Raw genomic sequence first — 20,979 nt, forward strand, 5'->3', positions numbered from 1 at the left:
GTCATTATCTCAACCCTTTCACCCCCTGTTGGTGCCAGAAGGGTTCTTGTGGTTTAATCCAGCAGGCAGCTAAGCACTGTGCTCGCTCCCCCTGCAGTGGGTTGTGGGAAAGAATCAGGAAAAAAAAAATATATAAAAAATAAAAAGGTAAAATAATAATAATAATAAAAAAGGTAAAACTCGTGGTTTTAACTCATGGTTAAAAGGTAAAACTTGTGGGTTCAGGTAAAGACAGTTTAATGGGACAGAAAGGAAGGGAAAGTAGTCATAATAACATTGATAAAAGAGTGTACAAAGAAAGTGATACACAATGCAATGCTGGCTGATTCCCAGCTGCTCCCTGAGCAGTGGCACGCTCCACTGCAGCCAAATCCCCCTGGTTCTGTCACTGACCATGATTCCACGTGGTGTGGGACATCCCTTTGGCCAGCCTGTGGCAGCTATCCTCGTTCTGTCCCCTCCCAGCATTTTGTGCACCCCCAGCCTCCCCCTTGCTGGCAGGGCAGTGTGAGAGGCTGCAACAACTAAACATCAAAGTGTCAGCACCACTATTCTCATCCTAAATCTAAAACACAGCACTATACCAGCTACCAGGAAGAAAATTAACTCTATCCCAGCTGAAACCAGGATAATTTTAAACTACATTTTCTAGTTAAAGCAAAAATTAAGCCATTAAAATAACACAGGGAGATTAGTTATTGGAAGTGATAACTATTTGTTTATACACAAACTGCAACTTCCCAAGTCTAATCATACATGAACATTCATTAGCTCTCTGCTGCAGGAATAGCACAGTTCTGCTAAAGACACACATTATCAATTTATTCATAAGGATGCTGCCTTGGGGCCAAAGTATGACCTTGAGTATGGATGCACTACCCATATACGAGGTTCAGTGGAAAATAGCAGTGCTCATTGAAGGATAGGCCCTGCCCATAATTTCACCTATTTTTGCTTTTCTTGGCTAACAAACCTTTATAGTCATCACTGGAGATGATATCCAAGATGATAAACAGCCTATGGGTATGCATATGCTGTTATCTCTTCAGCTGAATTTCCCAAGCTGTGACAAAGTGGAAGGGCTGTCTGGTTACAGGACCTGCAGTTTGCAAGGTGATGGCATCTCCCATAGTGGGACTCTCAGCTGGTTAGATTACAAAATAGTTTTGTCTAACCTCCACAAAAAATTGAAAACTACAGCAATCTGTCTTTAACTCCCACTCTAATAAGCTGTGAATAATAAATGGCTAAACACAACCATCACAAGTAAGCCCGCTATTGAGGTTAACAGCGATACTAGACACTGACTACACCAAAGGCCAAAAGGAAAAAGGGAGCTGTTGGTGTAGTTAAACATTGGGTAAGAGCCTAACTAGGGAAAAGAACATTCATTTTTTTTTGTTTTTTTTTTTGTTTGTTTGTTTTTTCAGTTATAAGAAGGGATTTGTGGATACCTTTCTGTCTAATTCCTCTCAATAATAGTGATTTCTGTTGGTGTTTTCTCTGACAATAAATATTATGTTTACATTCCTGTAAATGCAAAAATGATTTAAAACAGTATTATAAATGTCTTTAGCAAATGCTAACCTCTATTTGAAAACTCTGAATGTTTCTTGAAGTGGATTCACTATTGAATAAGTATACCTCACAGTGTAAAGATAACTACTGTTTTTTAAAGCAAAATTGTAAAAGTATAGAGTATTACAGTATAAAATAAAGTAAAAGATGTTTTGCAGTGCAATATGACTAGCCTCAGATCCTCTGCACAGATTTTTTAAATTTTCTCAAAACCAACTCCCTCCATGAAAAAAATATATCTAGTCACAACACCAGCCCATTACTGAATCGTCAAAGCCAGTCTCATTAGGGCCTGAGATTCTGGGATGGAGTTCCAGAAAGATCAGACTATAAGCAAGAAAAATAAGTCCATTATTTACCAAGATATTGGCGTTCTGTCTCTTCGTTCAACTACTAACACTGCACATGAGAACTACAGTACTGAAAATATACTGTATCAGGAATGGCACACAAGATCTATGAACAATTTGTCCCTCCTGTCATTGCGAGAACAAGCCTCACTGAAGATCAAAAATGAAGCAAAACAAAAGCAAAACCTTAAAAAAACTAACAGGTAAACTTTGGAAAAAAAAAAAAAAAAAAAAAAAAAAAAAAAAAAAAAGCCAGGCACCAGGTGCTCCATTCAAACAACTGATAAATCTAGGGTTGAATTTTCAAAAATTTTGCAGTTCAAATTGCATGACAATTGTGAAAACATGCAGGTATCTGTATTTTACCCTGTACTTGACACAGCTAGACTTTGAAAGCACTTTTTTTTTTTTTTTTTTTTTTGATGTAAAAATGATAAATCTTTCCAAGAATGAAAATTATTTACATTCTTATACCTTTACAGGGCAGCTAACAAACTACAATGCAAGAATACTTTATATAAGCAAGATTTCTACAATATTTGAAACAGCTGAATTAGTCATGAAAAGATCTCTGGACCATCAGCCCTGTGGTATCTTAAACAGTCAAGTCATGTAATTCCTTTCGCACATTCATCAATATCTCAACATTGAGCCTCAACAGCTCCCACACGAGATTTCCACAGTCACTTTCTAAAGGCTTTAATTTTTATTTAGAATTTAAGCTAAATTTATTTATTTGTATGTTTACCCATCTATACTAATTTGTTTTGCGTCAAGTATGCCCTTGAGTGTAGACAATTCTCAATCCATCTTGTCCATCTTCCTGACATATTCAGAGACAGAAACCATATCCTCTTCCAGCCTACTTCTGGCAAGGCCAAAAAAAAACTTGTGATCTCCGGTTCCTTGGTCATCTAGGGAACATTTCTTTGTACCTGTTGCTACCTTATTTCAACTTTATTGTATCTAAGTGAGCAGAATTGTATAAGTGCTCCAGATGAGATCTCACTAGGGCCCTATGAAATGGCATTCACATTTCTTGCTTTCTCTTGGAAATGTTTCTCCTGGTGTATCCCAAAACTGCTTACTTTTCACAGTCCTGTATCCAACTGATTTCAGAGCTATCCTTCAAATGTCTAAGGCTGTCCACACTGCTTGAAGTATCTACTACAGGTAACAATGCCAGACATGATGACAAATGGTGCAGAGTTACTCATGCCCATGTTGGTTGGGACATGTAGTCCTTATTCTAGCAAGCACCAACCACATCCAAACTGCATAGTACTTGCTCTCCTGAGGCCCTAGGAAGTAAAGCTGATTCTCTAGCAACTTTCCAATTAAGGTGCCCAAAATAAAAGGGAAATTAAGTTGCAGGATACCCAAGTAATGTCAGAGATTTCATAGCAAAACTTGTTATTTTAGTGGCTATATACTACCAGACCAAGGACCAAGTAGGAATGTGTGTGATATCTGAGATACTAGGTTTGCTGAAACAGGGCTGGATGGCTATATAGGGCAAAGGGAATTACATATGCTTAAACGTTCTTTATCCATTTAAGAGGTAGTCCCTGGAGTGAGTTACACCTAGCGTGGATTTCCTCTGGGAAGGTACTAATGATGAGGTCCAAGAGAAATGCTCTTGGATTATTTTCTGTGGCCATTTCTTCCTTGACAATATCCACTATTTCCTTACATTGAATAAAAAATGGCATCAACTTGTGTTGATTCAATGACTGTTTACTGAAGAAGTCAGTCTGTTACCAGTCTGTAATCTACAGATACACAGTTAAACTAAAGTGAAAAATGGAGCATTAAAGTCATACCATTAATAGAAAAGTCTGTGATAAAATTTTGCTGTGTTTAAACTAGCTCTCTCAAACAACTCCTAAGCACTGTTTAGAAGATACCACAAGCTGGCAAATATTCCTAATAGGCAGCATACATAGAGGCAACCTGTTTGAAAACTAAAGGTATTTAATAATATGGCCATCAGCTATACCATGCTATTAGCTTCTGCATCAGAGAATAATCCCAGGCTCTCCAAATTTGCTGATGAAGACTTGGACAACACCATTATTACGCTTTTTCTAAAGATAAAGCCAATATTTCAAACTCATTTGGAATTATTAAAACCTTGTAAATACATAACATTTTTGTTTTATTTAAATAGTTTTTTTTCAGTACGTGCAATATTTGATATTTTGTCAGATCTTTAGGAGGGGAGTTGCTGAGTACTGGGGAGTACTCAGTTGTCTTCCAAACTTGGCTGAATATAATGCACTGTAATTGTGAACACTGCAGCTCACTTTATCTCTGTGAGGAAGAGAACCAGTCTCTCTGCATTCAGAAACCTATAAACTTCATGTGTTTTGCCCAACATTGCTACTGGCATGGGGAAAATGATATTTTAGTATTACAGACATTTTTTCTATAACACTGAAACCTCTGAATTCCTGAACGATATTTTCTGTGCATAGCAAAGTAGGACAATAAAAAGAACATAAATCTGCAAAGGTGGTTAGAGACTGTGATCATACAGAGTTTGTGCATTTCCAGAGAGGCAAAACCTTACAACAGAGGCATGGTAGCTTCAGCCACTGTCCTGCAGAGACACATTTGCATCGTCTCCTTATGTGCACCACTGACTCCAGTGGGACCACACATATGTATAAACCTCAGCAGGATCAGGGACTGCTTGTTTCAAACTCTTCTGAGATCCTGACTGGCTCTTCTAGGTTCTCAGTAATTAAAAAGTGATCACTGTAATGTATTATGCATTAAAAATCTTTTTCCTATACTAAGATATTTATTTGTTCTCCCAAGTAACATAAGTTTTGAATTCTTACTAAATGTATTGCACCAGGCTATTATTTACACTTTGGCTGCATCTTTGTGCACTTGCTTTCCTGGCTGCTCTCACTAATGCTCAGGAAATGCCCAAGCTGATATTGTTGGCATTTTTAGAGTACTGGGAGCTAAGAGGGAAGGGATAATGAGAAGGAAAGGGATCATTTATCAAGACAGAGAATTAAAAGCAAGACTTTAACAAAAATATATTTGGGTTAAGATTTTAAATGGCATTTGCCTGAATTGTCTGGGAACCAATTTCCACCCTCTCTATCCTCCTGTGGCCAGAAGGCTTATACAATGCATTTTACACTGTGATTTTCCCCGTATTATGAGGGGGCAGTTATTTCAGATTCTACTGGGCTTCCAGAGTTTCAAAGCTCAGTCTTAACCTTTCAATCTGCTTATTAATACTCATGTCATGGCTCCCGTTGAGAAAGAGGTTTAGTGTCACTGTCCTCAATCAGTGTCCTTTCATTCACTTTCATTAAGAACCATGTTTTCCTGACAAAGGATAACAAATGGACACTGTGGGTCCCTAATGTGCTTTTTGACTACAGAGCCTGTACCATTTCTCTGAAGCAACGGCAATTATTTGTCATTTTAATATGACTTGGCAAGGAGATCCAAAAACATATGACCATTATTTATCAATATGTATATCTTTTGCTTGCATTAATATTAGAATATCATTATTATTACCCTGACATTGTATGAGCTAGATAAAATTACATCATGTAAAAAATGTATTAAGCTATATTCAGCTATATCTGTACAGCAAGGCAAAAGCAATTTAGAGGCCTGTAGCAGCTCTGTGTTGAATGCTGCAGTTTATTCTGATTAGTAGTGAAGCCCCTTTACCTGTATATTAATGACACATATTTCAGTATTGCTCCACTGTTCTATGTAGGGAAACAGCATAGCTCTCTGTTACCATTGTTACCAAACATATATGATGATCTCATCCATTTTCTTTGTTTATAAAATCTCATGATATTTAATATTCCTGGCATTCCTGGCACATGATTAAAAAGTCAGTTTCTGTTAATTTTGGAGAATGTCATAGCCATGTTTTTCCCATTTCTTCTAGGTCTTTTTGGTGCTACTGTTTTTGTTCCAGCTGTTGCATGTATATCCATAAACTGAACTTGTATAAAATAATTGAGTCCAGTGCTAAGCTCACTATTTTTCCTAGAGGAATAAAAGAGTTGTGCTTAATGTCAATGACAGTTGGATTTAGATCAAAAATTATTGGTAAAATCCAGAGATATACTACTATTGTTTGCTGGTATTGTTGACAATGATATTGAAAGTAGATGAAGAATACATCCTAATAATACTTAGTATTTTTCTTCCTTTTTTTTTTTTTCCATCCACCTGAAAAGCAACATTTCTGTATGAAAAAAAAAAAAAATAAAAAAAATAGAAAAAGCTTTGTAATAAAATTCAATGGCAAAAGGTTTTAATCAAATAAGCTATTAGCCTTCAGTGTGGTGTTAATTCAGGTTATTTCTTTCAAGAGAGTCTAACCTGAGGGGAAAAGACCTCACCATGAAATAATATTTCAGTAGTTACATTTTCCCAGGTGACATTTTTGCATGGCATTAAAAAAGCTTCAAAGTGTATGTTCCCTTGCACTTAGCAGTACAGAAAGTTCAGACATTTAAAAACACTTTGCTGGTGAATTGTTGGAGAACATAATTAGTAACTGAACAGCAACAGCATAAATGATCAGATGTGATGGCTAAGGCACATGGCTTTGAAATGCTGAAAATGAGCAAAAAATAAATTTGTATTACAAAGCCTGAAATCCCCAAAATGCAGTGATTTGTTTAGTAGCTGACAAATTGTGTGAACTTGATTTTTAACCTATTCCACTCTCAATTGGGTTAAGATAAGTTAAAAGAGCGTGATAATCCACATACAAACTTGCATGTGCAAGATTTTTCAGGTCGCTTAACCCCAAGTATCTCTGTCTCTCCAAACAACTGGCCTGTACTAACATCATCTAGTTTCTCCTAAGGGCACAGGACTCTTCCCTTTGTTTGTTCTCCTCACCTTTCATTCAAAAACAAAAACCACATTATTTTTACCTTTGAAAATGATTTATCTCTTAACTCCTATTTGCTCCAACAGTGGCATCTTCTCAATTTTGTATTGGATAATTCTGTTTAAATAATGTTAATTTAAAATATTTAAACCCATCACAAAAAACACGCACCTTACCGTAAATTCCACTATGAGCTTAGATTAAAATCTGTTCTGAAGGGTTCCACTTTGATAACTTGAATGTTTTCTCAGTAGGCAGAAGAAGAGAGCTGTGAGATGCCATCGTTACATTCCCTCATGGAACAACACGACACGAAGCAGTAGGAACATGTGCGCATGGCAGACAAAGGCACATCAACTGTGCAGGTGGAGGATTTTTGCAGTATGAGGCAAAAAGACCTACAACACGAAGAGGAAGAATCAGTATATCAACAATGCATTCTCAACAATACCAGGAGTATAGCCCTGAAAAATGCCCAGCAAGAGTTACACCAAGAGCTGTCTAAAAGAGGCTTATAATTCCTGTCATTTTGTGCACTCCTTGTAAATAAGAAGGATGATATCAAGATACCTGGCTCCCTCAACTTCTCCTCCTGAAAGAAATATCTCATTGAGCAATTGCTCAAGTCAGAAAAGATATAGGAGTATTCTTTCCATGACTGTTCATATGTCTTCACCCATGTGACAAGTAAGCAATCCAGTCAGATGGAGATGGCCTGGCCAGTGCAAAAACAAATGTGGCTTTGGGATGGAGGGCAGCAGGATCAATGAAGGTGTCAGCACTACATCACACAGAGCAGTGAAGAGCAAGCAAAATGAGATCTGGACTGCTCTGTTGTAAACACAGGTTTTGGTACAGCTTATCAGGGATTCCATGAGAATGTGAAACTCCCTGTGGTGTGGAGCCAGCACTGTGGTTTCCCATTCTTTGTTAAGCATAGGAAGGATTTAGCTATTTTGGGTTGGAATTATGTTTCTTCAGAAGTCGTACCCACAGTCACTGAGCTGCTCTAAAATTGTGCCTGGGATTTTATGTGTACAGAAAGAGAGGAAAGAGAGGGACAAAAAAATGCACCAGAAAAATATCAGTGAGATACTCTGCTGCCATCCCAGCCCCTGGGGATACCAAGGCCTGCTCTGTGAAACACGAGAATCTGATGAATAACAAAAAAATGAAATAGTTGGAGAGTGTAAAGCAAGAGGAAGAACCAATGGCTTAGCAATGGGGCATGGTGGGATGACAATCGTCTGAACATCAGTGATGTCTGGAGATAGTACCTATGGTGAGATGCTTTGTATCTGCTCAGGGTGGATTCACCAGGGTCCAGTTTTCTTACCACTTTTGCCTTGACGTTCTGTTTCCTATCTTTTCATGCAAAATGGGTAAGCATGTGTGATGGCAAAAGTAGTTGCATTGGAGCTCAGTGATTTCTTGGAGTGCTTAGAAACATTTGCAACATTTGCACATTTGCAGTGTTTTCGGAAGAGTACATGTTAGAGTAAGAGCAGCAATATTTCTTCAGTCTTCCAAAACGGTGATCAGAAGTAGGAACAAAGAAAAATAGAGAACAGCACAATTAAGACTATCACCATTAAATAAGGACAGCTACACTACAAACACAGAAGGAAAACACTCTTTAATGCATAAGTATAGTTGGCATTTTACTTACAAATTTGTACAGTGTCAATAGAGAAAACAGTTATAAAATTAAAAGGATACACATAAAGCACCATGGCTTATGCTAAAATACAGATATCATTTAATAAATTTGGTTCCTTTTTTCTTCAAGCAAAAATTTCCTCAATTCAATGTTACTGGATGTACCACAAGTGTGGTAGCAAATGTGGATCTACCAAATTTGCTGTCATTTGCCACATTTCACATCACATGTAGCAAGCCCTTTGGAAAGGACAGAAAGTTCTGTTTTAGCTTTCCTAAGCAGCAGCAAAAGCTAATCAAACCTTTCATTCCCTTCTGTAACATCCATGTTGCTTTCTGATGAGAACTGCTGCCCATTGAGAGCTTAACCAGGAGATTTCCCACTGGATCTCTGGGTACCGCTGACACAGTAACTCCATGTTATCTAATTTTTAGGTAATCTGTGGTCCTCCAGATTTTACCTTCAGATTCCCAGTCAGATTTCATCCTGGAGAGCCTTATATTTATGATACATTTTTGACAATAAAGAAATTTTTGACACTAAAGGAATTTATGGAATAGTAAATTAATTTGGCCTAAGCAGAATTTTTCCAACAAGAAAAAGTTTTTGTTGTTGTTGTTGCTTTGTTTTGTTTTATCCTATTCTAGCTTCTCCTCAAGTAGAAGCACTGTATAACATTGTTTATAGCTTGACAGTGACATACAGATGGACACACATGGAAAATATTAACTTTGAAACACAGTTTCAGAGAGATCTGGAGGATATTCTGAGATATCACAAAAGTGTGTTTTAAGGAGTGACTAATGGTACTTGCGATGAGGCAAAGCTTGTTTTCTACCTGATGTGCAGTCACTAATGACCAATGCTACTAAATTCTGTCAATAAAATATACTTCAGGTGAGCTTTTCAATTTTTTTTCCACTTTTTATTGCCTAGGGAAGAGGATAACAAGACTATCATCACAAAATAAATAAATAAATAAATAAATAAATAAAATAAAAATGTTCTAACAGACTTGTAAGTCTGGAGAAGAAATATTGAAATCACACATTTTCAAAAGCCTATGTTCTGGTAACTCAGCTAAAGAATAAATTAAAAGTAGTATGAATAAATTAAAGTAAAATATATTAGCTTTAACTTATCATATTGAGTCCAGGTGATAAAATAACATCACACAATTCAGGAATTCTTATTAAGGTCTAACTAACAATTTTAGGCATGATACTACTTTGTTCTCTCTTGCAAAGCAAGAGGACTCTGTCTATGTCAAAGTCAACCACTATTGGTTTCAGGGATAAAAAAGGATAAAAATATAATACTGCAGTGGTCAAAACCTCACAGATAAAACTCAAAATTTCAGCTGATTACAGCTCTAATGTTAAGTGAGACAGTCTGCTCAACCTACCAGTTGTCAGTTTGCAGGGAATCTTTTCTCTCTTAATATGAGAAGGTAATAAAGTATTTTGTTATAATTCAAAATAACATTATATTACTTATTTATATATATGCAGTCTCTCAGGATGAAACACTGAAGTCTGATGATGTAATGACCTATGTAATGTACCTTTTCATAAATACCAGGACTTTCTAATCTGTTGGCTGCTTCAGTATACGAGAAATTAATTATTTGAGACTGGCCAAGAATACAAACTCCACTACAAAACAATCCACAAAGACCATTTTCAGGATGCCTATTGCTCATAGATTTACATGGGGACGGTAATGGGATAGAGAAATGGCTGCCAACTGCAGCTCAGACCTCTCCTTGCTCTATCCAGAATAGTGCTTTTAACTTCACTCTTTACTTAGTTATATTTATAGCTTTTCCATCCACTGCAACTGGATCTAAGCTGTTGCCACTAGCTAATGCTTCCAGCGATGGTCCTGTTGGGTCACGACCACACATTGCTGTGATGAAAGGATCCTGAATTGACTGTAATGTGGCTTTTTTTTTTTTTTTTTTTTTTTCTTCAAATTAACTCTACTTTCAAACAAATAATACTATTTTAAATACATCTTTATGCTGTCTGTTGGAATTAAAGACTTGCAAGAGCACTAAAGTAGAAAAATCCTTTTGGAGGCAGAGACTGGTAAACAAGAGTTGATAATTATACAGCATATTTTTTTAACCACTGTGGTTTCCTTAAATTTCAGGAAATTGGAAAGATTACTCAGTGTTCCCATTGATCCTAAAACTTACTTTGTTGTTGTTGTTGTTCCTCTTATGTTTAGAGGGTGCAGAAAGCATGAACCTTTTTGTTAAGCATAATGTTGCTACATAGCTAGATGTTGTCATTGAATGGATAATAGTCATTTTGTACAAATCTAATAACAAGAATTTTGCCTCATCCTCAGTTTCGATCATGGGGACCTTGATTTGCTCTTTGGCACGTGTAACTCAGCTCACAAATTTCTTTTTCAAAAGGGAAAAATAGTGGCTAGTAAAAAGCTGGAAGTTGAATCAAACAATATTTCAGTCATTTATGAATTCATATATGCCCAGAAAGCTGCAGTTTTACAGGAAAATGCTTACAGTGTTTCCTGCACATTTTAGAATATTGTAGTTCTAAAAATGATTTACTGACACACACAACATCTAGAGGAAAATGTCAGTTTTGGTTTACCATAGTAAAAATCTATTATCCTAAAAAACACAGTTTGCTCAGAATTGGCACAAGAACAGAACTTCCAGGAATGGTTATAGGAAAGCAAACCATGATTTTAGTCATTAAAGAAAGAAATAAAACAAATAAAAGATTTGTTAGCCTAAACCAGCAGAGCTCAGTCCTACTGCAGAGACCAATCTAAAGCTGGGATTTATAAAGACTTGTGCTCGTGGTCTCGAGGTTTTCAGCATGCTTGCATTCAAATTAAAAAAAAAAAAAAAAAGACAATTCAAGGAAGGAAATTCTGTTTGTTAACCATTTTTTATTTGGTTAACCATTTGTTAACCAAATCCATCTTTCATGGATTTGGGTGAATGAACTGCATTGAACTGACCCTTCACATAGGATTCTGCTGAAAAAAAAAAAAAAAAATCTATTTGGGTTATAACCTCATGATTCTTCTAGGTGAAATAACTGAGTATGCTAGAATTGCCAGGAATATTGCCACAAAGTAAAATTTTCTCCTAAAACGTATGATTTTTCTTTTAATGCATTAGCTGTATAAAAGAAAACAAGATACAGCAACATAAACCAAATTTTATCATTGACTTGTACAATAAAAGCATTAATGAGCAGACTATATCTCACATTTATAAGATCAAATTATTTCATACACAAAAATGAAGACATTTCTCTTAAATAAATGAAACATTAAAGTTGCATAATGTTTCCAAGAAAAAAAACTTTCAATAAAACATATTTACATCTGATCCATATTCAAAACTATAGTCATAAATATTTTGCAGTCAAGCAAGCTGAAGTTACTCTAAAAAGGAACTGTCAGTAATTCTAAAATAGAGCATAAAAATAACTAAGGTCTCCTTTTGATCCTTGTGAGTATACTTTATTTGTCCTTGAAAAAATATATCCAATGTACCTTTCAAAATGATTTATTATGTGTTATTGTTACAGTGTTCAATATTGTTCAATACTGAACTACTGTACTGATTACTACTCTCCCAGTCTGCTTTAGTTCTATCATGTGCTTTTATTTACCACCCGAGGCAAAAACATTTTAATTGGTTTAGGGAAGCTTGAACTCTCTTTTATCAATGACACATTTCATCAAAATGGAATGAAGCCAGGAGCCATACATACTCTCCCAGTTTGGAAAAACAATGGTTTTGTTTGGGGGCTGAAGTCTGGAAATGGATCTCTGCGCTGTAAATTACTTAATCACTTTAATAGCAATAGTGGAACATCTTGGTTTGTCCTTCTTTTTTTTTTTTTTTTTTTTTTTTTTTTTTAATGGTAAGAAAAATTACAAAAAGATTGTATTTAACTTCATTTTGTACAAACGCATTCTGCAACCTGGTCCTAAAATCTGCATTGTGCATCTATGAATGTTCTAGAACATTAAAAAAAAAAACTGTTTGTATTACTACAAGTGACAAAAATAATCTATGTATCATGACTTAAGAAGTTTATGTTCAAATGATCTGCATATCAAATATAGACGGAATTGTCATGTTTGAAATAAGTTTCATTGTTCAAAGTGATCATAAAAAAAAAAATCAATATTTTCCAGAACAAAAATGCACTTTTCAAAAAGCACATCACTGTCTTAGGGAAGATATCATGTGACTTGTGAACAACAAAAAGACCTTTCATCTTTCTATTTTATTAAAAGTTGACTTGGCCAGGACCCTAGTGTGAACAACATATTTCTAAAAAGTTATTTAAAACAAAAATACCTGTATCATTAAAATATTGTACTTGAACTTAATCACAAAATAAGGAACAAGCCTACTAGTCTGTTTCTATCAACATTTCCAACTGTAATCATAAATATTTTACATCAAGATACAACAGGAATTATATAATACAAACTTTTTTTTTTCCACCCATGAATAACAGAATTTGGGAGTCCTTTTATCCTAGAAGCTTTCATATTTCATATCTCAAAGAGCCTGCCACAGTTCCTGCTTTTATCCTAGTTGTTTGTCTGGAGAAAAGGTGCAATGGCTGGTTGGTAGCATACATATGGTGACAGATTAGCCAGTTTCTGCTTCAGCATAGGTTGCGGTTCCACCTATATCTACACATACTTATAACTTCTCTTTGTCTTTTTATAATTGAAGGAAATCTTCAGGAACCAAACGCATATATTCACAAAACTTCTCAAAATTCATTGTCTTTAAGATCTCCAACCCACTGTGCCCACATGGTTTGATAGTAATTCTAGGATTCAAGGATGGCTGAAAAGAAAGATGTACAGACAGACCAAAAGAATAATTGCTTATGCTTTATTTCCTTAGCAATTCAAGCTAAGCAAATGTGATAAAAAGGACACCTATCATCTTTACCTCTCAGCTGTCCACAGCAGCATCTTACTGCATGCTAGACACCCTTTATAGTCACCAACAGTCACTGGAAAAGGCTTCTGCTTCCCCCAACATTTGTGCTGCTAGCACTCCGCCTGTACTGCCATTCAAAATGGAACAAATCTGCAACTTTATATACTGTGGTGGACGTGTTGGGCATCTAGGGCACTTGTTAAGATGTCAAATGGCCCTGGTTCACTGATTCTTTGCATGCTTGGGTGAGATATGCTTTGTTAACCTTAAGTCCCACTTGAGCAGGTTGAGAGAAAATGAGAAAATAAATAAATAAATAAATAAAGCATTCAGTCATGACCTCCAGAACAGATAATACAGTTTAAAACATTTACAGAGTACATAGATATATCTATAACATACTTTGCTTACAATTAGCCTACCCCAGAAATTTCTGTCTTTACACAATTAACCTGTTTTTCTCCTAACAGGATGATAATCAGGTTTTCAGGTTTTGTACATTACTTTGCCTACTTTTTACTTCTATTTTCACCTTCAGTATGAAACAATTTGGCTACCTCTTAATTAGAAAAAAAGATTTTTCCCTTTCACAGTTAGGTAAATGATTTTATTAAACTTAGTAAAGAAGTTACTAAGATGAGGTGCAATGAAGAACGTATGTTTCACCAGACCTTACAGTCCTTATCAGTTTTTAATTAGAAACGTACATGATATAAATATCTAAAGAAGCTAGTAGTAATGAGCTAATGAAGCTCATCAGATATTCCTGCTTGAAACCGTATGTAGAAGCTATTAACCACTTCAGAGTGATAATGTGCTTTAGGTGACCGATCTCCAAGCTTTTCCTTTTAGGCATACTGTAACAGTACAGCTTTGAGATGCTTTTAAACACTTCAGCTGGAGCTGAATATATTATGAAAGTGATTATTTCAGTAAAGCTTCTCAGGTAGCTTTAGATGCTAAATAGAACAAATCCCTGTCCCATTGTTTGACTGTGGTTGTTTCTGTATCCAAAACCCCCACAGATGGAGACAGCATTTAATATTGGGAATCAGTACTGAGATATTGAACTGGGATTTATATTTCAAAAGACCAAGTAGCATTGCTACTGCCTTCAGGCTTACAGGTGAGCTGCCAGAAGAATACGTGGCAAACCTCTGCCAAATCTGCAGGTAGGTCCTTGAGTTTACAAAGGTTTGAAGGCCTGGCACTGGCGTTCATGCCAAGTTTCATACTAACATATATTCAGGCAGGCACTGAAGACTTTTATTATGTACTTGGCATCTAACATCAAAACATCTCCAGCACCATTCTACCCAAGCTTTCTATAACAATTATTCTGAAACTGTAAAAAAGTCCCCTTTCCTTTCAGGGAAATAATGTTGGTATTTGGCTGACTGTTACAAAAAGTGAATATTCAGCACCCATGTGCCTAATTAAAAAACTTCCCCCTGTGAAAGCTGTTTCACTATGGTTCTTGGAAAAACGTTCTATAACACAAAGTTTTGTTGTTGAGTTGTAAGCAAGTCCAGAAAAATTCCAGCCCTTCAAATCATCAGTTAAAAATCCATCAGTCTTCGGGCTTTGTTGGGCTTAAGATTCTGATTACATAAATTGGCTCTACTTTAATTCTTGTCCATGCACTGTTGCATATAAGAGGAGAATAAATTTTCATGGTTATGAAAACATTACTGGCAAAAGAGCTAGGAAGGTGTTTATTTAAAATACTTTAAAAGTCTCAAAATTTTTCCTCAAAAAATATTCCAAAGACAAACTGCAGGACATGAACCTTTCAGACCTGACTCAATTTTCAACAAGACAACAAAAATTTTTGCACTGAATCCAAATTCTGTTTGGCAACCTAAAATATTAATTTTGACATATCAAAACTTAGAGTTGATGAAGGAGATCAAATATTGCAAACCACACCTATTAAGAAGCTCAAAGAGAGCAAAAGATCCAGCTATAGCAAGATCTATAGACAAACAGGAAGGTAGCTACAACGTTTGGTAACATAGGAAAATTCAACACTTTATTGCTTCATAGCCTCTACCTCCACCAAACTAGTTCAAAGAAGTGCATTGTTAAAAAAAAAAAAAAAAAAAAAAAATCTTCACATTTTCATAAAAGGCTTAGTTCATCTCACATAAAAGAGTAAGGCATGGAAACTAAGCCAGGTCTTATGATTTACAATGTTTTTTTCAATGTTATTTATTACACTGAAAGACTTTAGATATATAGCATATAGATTTAATATTCATCCTTGATTGTTTTGAGTTAGCACATCATTTCTTAAATTCTATTCCCTTTCTTTTGTTTTGTTTATTGGGCACCATAAATTCTTATTGTTTCTCTTTCTTCATTTTACAAGGTAAAAACTGTACTTAATGCCTGATCTTATGGGCATAAAAATGGAAGTTGATGGAGTACATTGTTATGATTTATACTTCTTCACCCAGAACTGTCTGTGTATTTAATCCCATAGCGAGGCTATAATGTCTCTATAACTACCATTTATTTCTGAATAAAATTACTTGATACGAGAAATATATAACTATGGGGAAAGAAAAACAAAAAAATTCAAGAATGAAAACCGAGAAAGACTAGAAACAGATTGATTATCAGTATACAACAGTCAACCTATCTAAAATCAGACTTTAGACTTGAGCGTACATTGCAGACTGGTTTTGTCTTGGTGCTTTAGCTGCTCTTGCTACTGGAGCAGTAGCTTTGGGAAACAAGGATGATTCCCTAATTGATTCCTACCTACATACAAACCTTTCTAAGTTTTCAAATACTGAACTGTCAGAGGGGGAAATCTCAAAGCCTCCTAATTTTCTAGCTGGTAATGGGGTGGGAAGGCACCAAGAGACTAACATAAGTAGTCAGCTGCTAAGCTACTAATGAAAGCACTTGATATATAGCTTATACCACCTCTTTACATAGTTGTGTTGACTTAAGACAGATTAGTTTCAGTAGAATAACTCCACTCTCCATTGAGGGTGAGCCTTCAAAAAACACTATTAAACTTTTTTCAGCAGTAAGAATTCACAAAACCATGATAATAATGAATTTACAGAGAAGCTGCCCAGTTAAAGGGGAACAAAAAGTCTAGGTTTCATTTTGATCATTGCTAATGCGTGCAAAAAAAATTCATGATGTGATAATCTGGAACAAGAAAGCGGATGCAATTCCTAGAAAGTTTTTATGAGAGAAAAGATCAAATGAAATATTAAGAAGACAGAAAAGGTGAAATAAATATACTGTTCATACACATCTAAGACTAGTAGCATACTATACAAATGAAAACTCATAACTCATTTCTTTTTTCACTTCAATTGTTTCATCTTCATGATCTCAGCTGCAAAACCAAACTCAATTGATGTGTACGTGATACTTTAAAAATATGAATAAAGAGAAGAGCAAATAGATCTCTCTTAACAGAGCTAGCTCATACACATTTGAAAACTATCATGTAGTGAATCTCTTATACAGAATCATGTAGGTTGGAAGGAACAATTGCAGATTATTTACTCCAATCCTTACTCAGTGTAGGTCCAATTAGATCAGGCTGCTGACAGTTGTCACCACTTGAGCTTTGAATATCTCCAGGGATGCAGATTCCACAACCTACCTGGGTAAGCTGTTCCATCATTTTACCACTCTCTTGGAAAAAAAGTATTTTCCCAGTACTGGGATGGAGTTTCCATGCTCCAGCTTCTGGTCACAGCCTCTTGTCCTTCCACTGTATTCCTCCAAGAAGAGTCTGGCTCTGACTCCTCTACATCCTCCCATCAGATAGACATAGGCAGCAATAAGATTTGCCCCCATCACGTTCACCTTCTCTTCTTAGGATGAAACAAACACATCTCTCAATCTCTCTTTGTACATCGTGTGTTCCAGCCTCCTAATCACCTCAGTGCTCCTCCGCTGGACTCGCTCCACTTTGTCAGTGTCTCTCCTGTTCTGGGGAGCCCAAAACTCCAGTGGTTGTCTCACAGGTGCCAGAGAGAGGGAACCATTACTTCCCTCCATATGCTGGCCATCCTCCTCCTAATGCAGTCCAGGATGCAGCTGGCCTTTGCCATAAGGGCACACTGAAGACTTGTGATTTTCTTGAGGTTCCTAACAGCCCATTTCTGGAACCCCCAGACAGCAGCCCTGCCCTCCGATATACTAACCAGCCTCCCAAATTCACTTTATTTCCAAAAACTTGCTAAGGATGCTGTCATCTGAGCTGTTGCTGAAGACAAATATGACTAACATCACCATGAGTCCCTGAGTCGTGCTACTCAGAACCAGCTGCCAGGTGAGCTTCGTACCAGTGATCACCACCCTCAGAGCTCAGTGGTTGAGCTAATTTCCCTCCCACCTTACAGTCTGTTTATCCAGCTCATCAGTTTGGCTGCAAGAACACTAGGTAGACTGTCAGAGGCCTTGCTAAATTCATGACACCCACTCAGCTGGTCACCTCACCACAGAAGGTAGGCAGCGGTCCCTCCGCAGACCATGTCGCACGGAGGATCTGTGGGTAGCCTTAGGAAGCATACCACGGATGAGGGGTGGCCAGAGTACACAGATACCAGTTGCTTGGCAACTGTTGCCAGCCATTGAAAATCAGAAAAAAATGAAATAAAATAAAATCCAGAAATCCGGGAAGCCACAAGCACTTCCCTGCTGGCCTCACGTTTCATTCTGGAGTTTTGTGAGAAAACTTCTCTGTCCCTAGAGACTCTGCTCATTACAGACATGATGCCCTCTGAAATATATATATTAAATAAATAAATAAATAAATAAAGCAGACTGATTTAATTTACTCTGTCAATGTAGCAGCTTCTCATGCAAACAAGGTAATGCTGGAAGCTCAGAAGTACAACATTTAGGGTATGCATCCTCATCACTAATTGCTTGAAACAAACAGATTTCTTGACTAAAATATACAAAGCTTGACATTTTTTGCCACATTAAGCAGCACATTTTTTTTTTTTTTTTCCTTTTCAATGTCATGAAAAAGGTGCTGAGACAAAAATGTGCCTCTTTCCTTATGTGATTCTTTGTAGTACTAAGTTGCTTTCCCAGCTCCTGAGAAGCTCATGGGTTTTGCCTTTGGTTGCACTGCTCCAGAAAGAAGTTTTCCAGGGCAGCAGAGAAAAGCTGCCCTAGGATTTCTCTGTACACAGGTGATGCCACTGGAAGTATATGCATGTTAACAGCTGGTGATGATTTTTACAGCAGAAGTCTTTTTGAGGTGAGAAGAGAGAGTAATGGATTTCAGAACTCATACGTACACTCTTCACGTAATGCTAAGTTCTGTAGAACACTACTCAAGGATGTACCATACGTCAAATTACAGAACAAGCTCTGACATTACCGGCTTCATACAAATTAATAACAAGCAATTCAACCATGTCTAGTGACTCAACAAGATGTTTGAATATCAGATTCTCTCCTCCGCTCTTCACAGACAGCCATCTTAGGAGAAGAGTTGCCACAATAGTCCAGATTTACCTGCTGATTATTTCTGAAGAGTGGTGTTAGCAGCAGTCCTGCTATCATGCTGAATGAGCAGGTTTTTCCCTAGTCTTAATTTCAGGAGTTTATACATTAAAAAAAAAAAAAAAAAGGGCTTAAATTTTCCATACTTTTGGACAGCTTTGCAGTAATGACATTTAAAACGTATGACAATTTTTTGCTTTGCTGTAAAGCAGAATAAGCAGAATATTTTACAGTTTAAGATAGTTTTAATCCTCCCAAATGTTCTGAACCAATAATAATTAAGAATCAAATAACATAAAACGTTTAACTGGAAGAATATATTTTTATTGTGATTAAATATATTCTTGAAAGTGCTTTATTTAATATTCTTTATTTAAGAATGTTATTCCACTTCATACATGCAATTTAAACTTCACAAAACATCATTCAAAGAGAGATATATGTATATATACTACATAGAATATTACAAATGTATTATAGTATACACAAATAAAATCATCACTATAAGGTAACAAGCAAGCAGCAGTTTGGAGAAGAAGATAACACAAAATATATTCAGTTGTATCTGCAATTGAGAAATAAGCAAGTGGCTAATCATTTAGTACTTCTGAATTTTGCTAGAAGACTGTCATCATGTCTAATTGTATAAAAAGGGCTATATAATTTTAAGCATAAATCTTAACTGGCACACAAAAATATTTGCAATTGTGCACCTAATTTGCATAGGCAATTACTGTCCCTTCACACCGTCACTGTAATTGTGATTGCTCTGACTACATGTCCAAATTGGAGAAAAAAATGTGAGCATGGTTTCTGCCTCAATGACTGCAAGTCATTAGTTTTCTTCTCATCTGAAAGATGGATTTAGCAATACAAAACATACTGGATACAAATGAAGGAATGAGGCTACAGAAATCTAAATCTTCTTAGTATGAGACAATATTGCATTGTGTTAAAAACAATCTGTGCTATGGACATAAAAGATGGACAGTAAAGATGGACAGCAGATGCAAACACAAGAGTGGAGGACTGCATAATAGCCATACTAAGCTGTAAGAGATAACATATGATGGAAGGATTACAGTGCAGACACGTTCTGGAATGGTGGTGGATAATTATTGTCAAGAAACAAGGGAGTGCTGGATGAAAGCATAAGATTAGCAGGAGAGTAAGCATATATGATTTTCAGGGCAAGTGCACAGGAGGCAGTAAGAATGGCATAAGAGACAATCAAATGAGAAAACTGAACAGGTCATTAACGCCTGATGGATAGGTAGACAACGAAATGTAGACAGGTTCCATAGCAAATCAAAGAAAAGACCTCACAAAGAACTTTTTCTAAGAGCATGCAATTCTTAACGGTATTTTAAAGGGACAGAAGGGAAGTAAAAAGGAAAAGAAATGATAATTAAAAATATATATATATTTCCTATAAAACATGGAAACTTACTTCTTTCCATTCTTTCCATCTAATGGCAAAATTTCAAAGAAAACCTTTCTAGTACTTGTAGTTATGGTCCATGCTATAAAGACCATGAAATGTTCAAAGTATTTTATCTCTGGAATAGATTGTTTAACAGCGGAATGTAATATTGAGGATCTGCTCCTGTTCACTATTCAGTTCTTAACTAATAGAGAATGTGGCTTTGAGGATATGTTCCTGATTCATGTAGACAGTTCCAGACTATAATCATCTTTTGAAGTTTTGATGCTTATCAATTGTTATTTAGAATGACAAAAGAAAGGGTATTAGATTTTACCAGTTTAAATTCTTTTATTATAAAGTAAGTAAGAAAATGGGAAGCAAACAAAAGTGTCAAAATAATTTTGCATAGGGAGAAGTGTAAGATCAAAATAAAATAACAACAGCAACAAAAGAGCAACAGTGTTTTATATGTTCAGGAATAAAAGTTGTCCGTAAAAATGCCAACAGTATGTAAAACAGGGAGAAGTCATGGTTGTTGTGGGAAACCATAAATTTGAAATCCTTCACTTTGTGTGTTCCAAAGCAGATGTTCAGCTGCTATAAATCAGC

The sequence above is a fragment of the Aythya marila genome (assembly GCF_965140915.1).
Source record: "Aythya marila genome assembly, chromosome: 2".
Taxonomy (NCBI): domain Eukaryota; kingdom Metazoa; phylum Chordata; class Aves; order Anseriformes; family Anatidae; genus Aythya; species Aythya marila.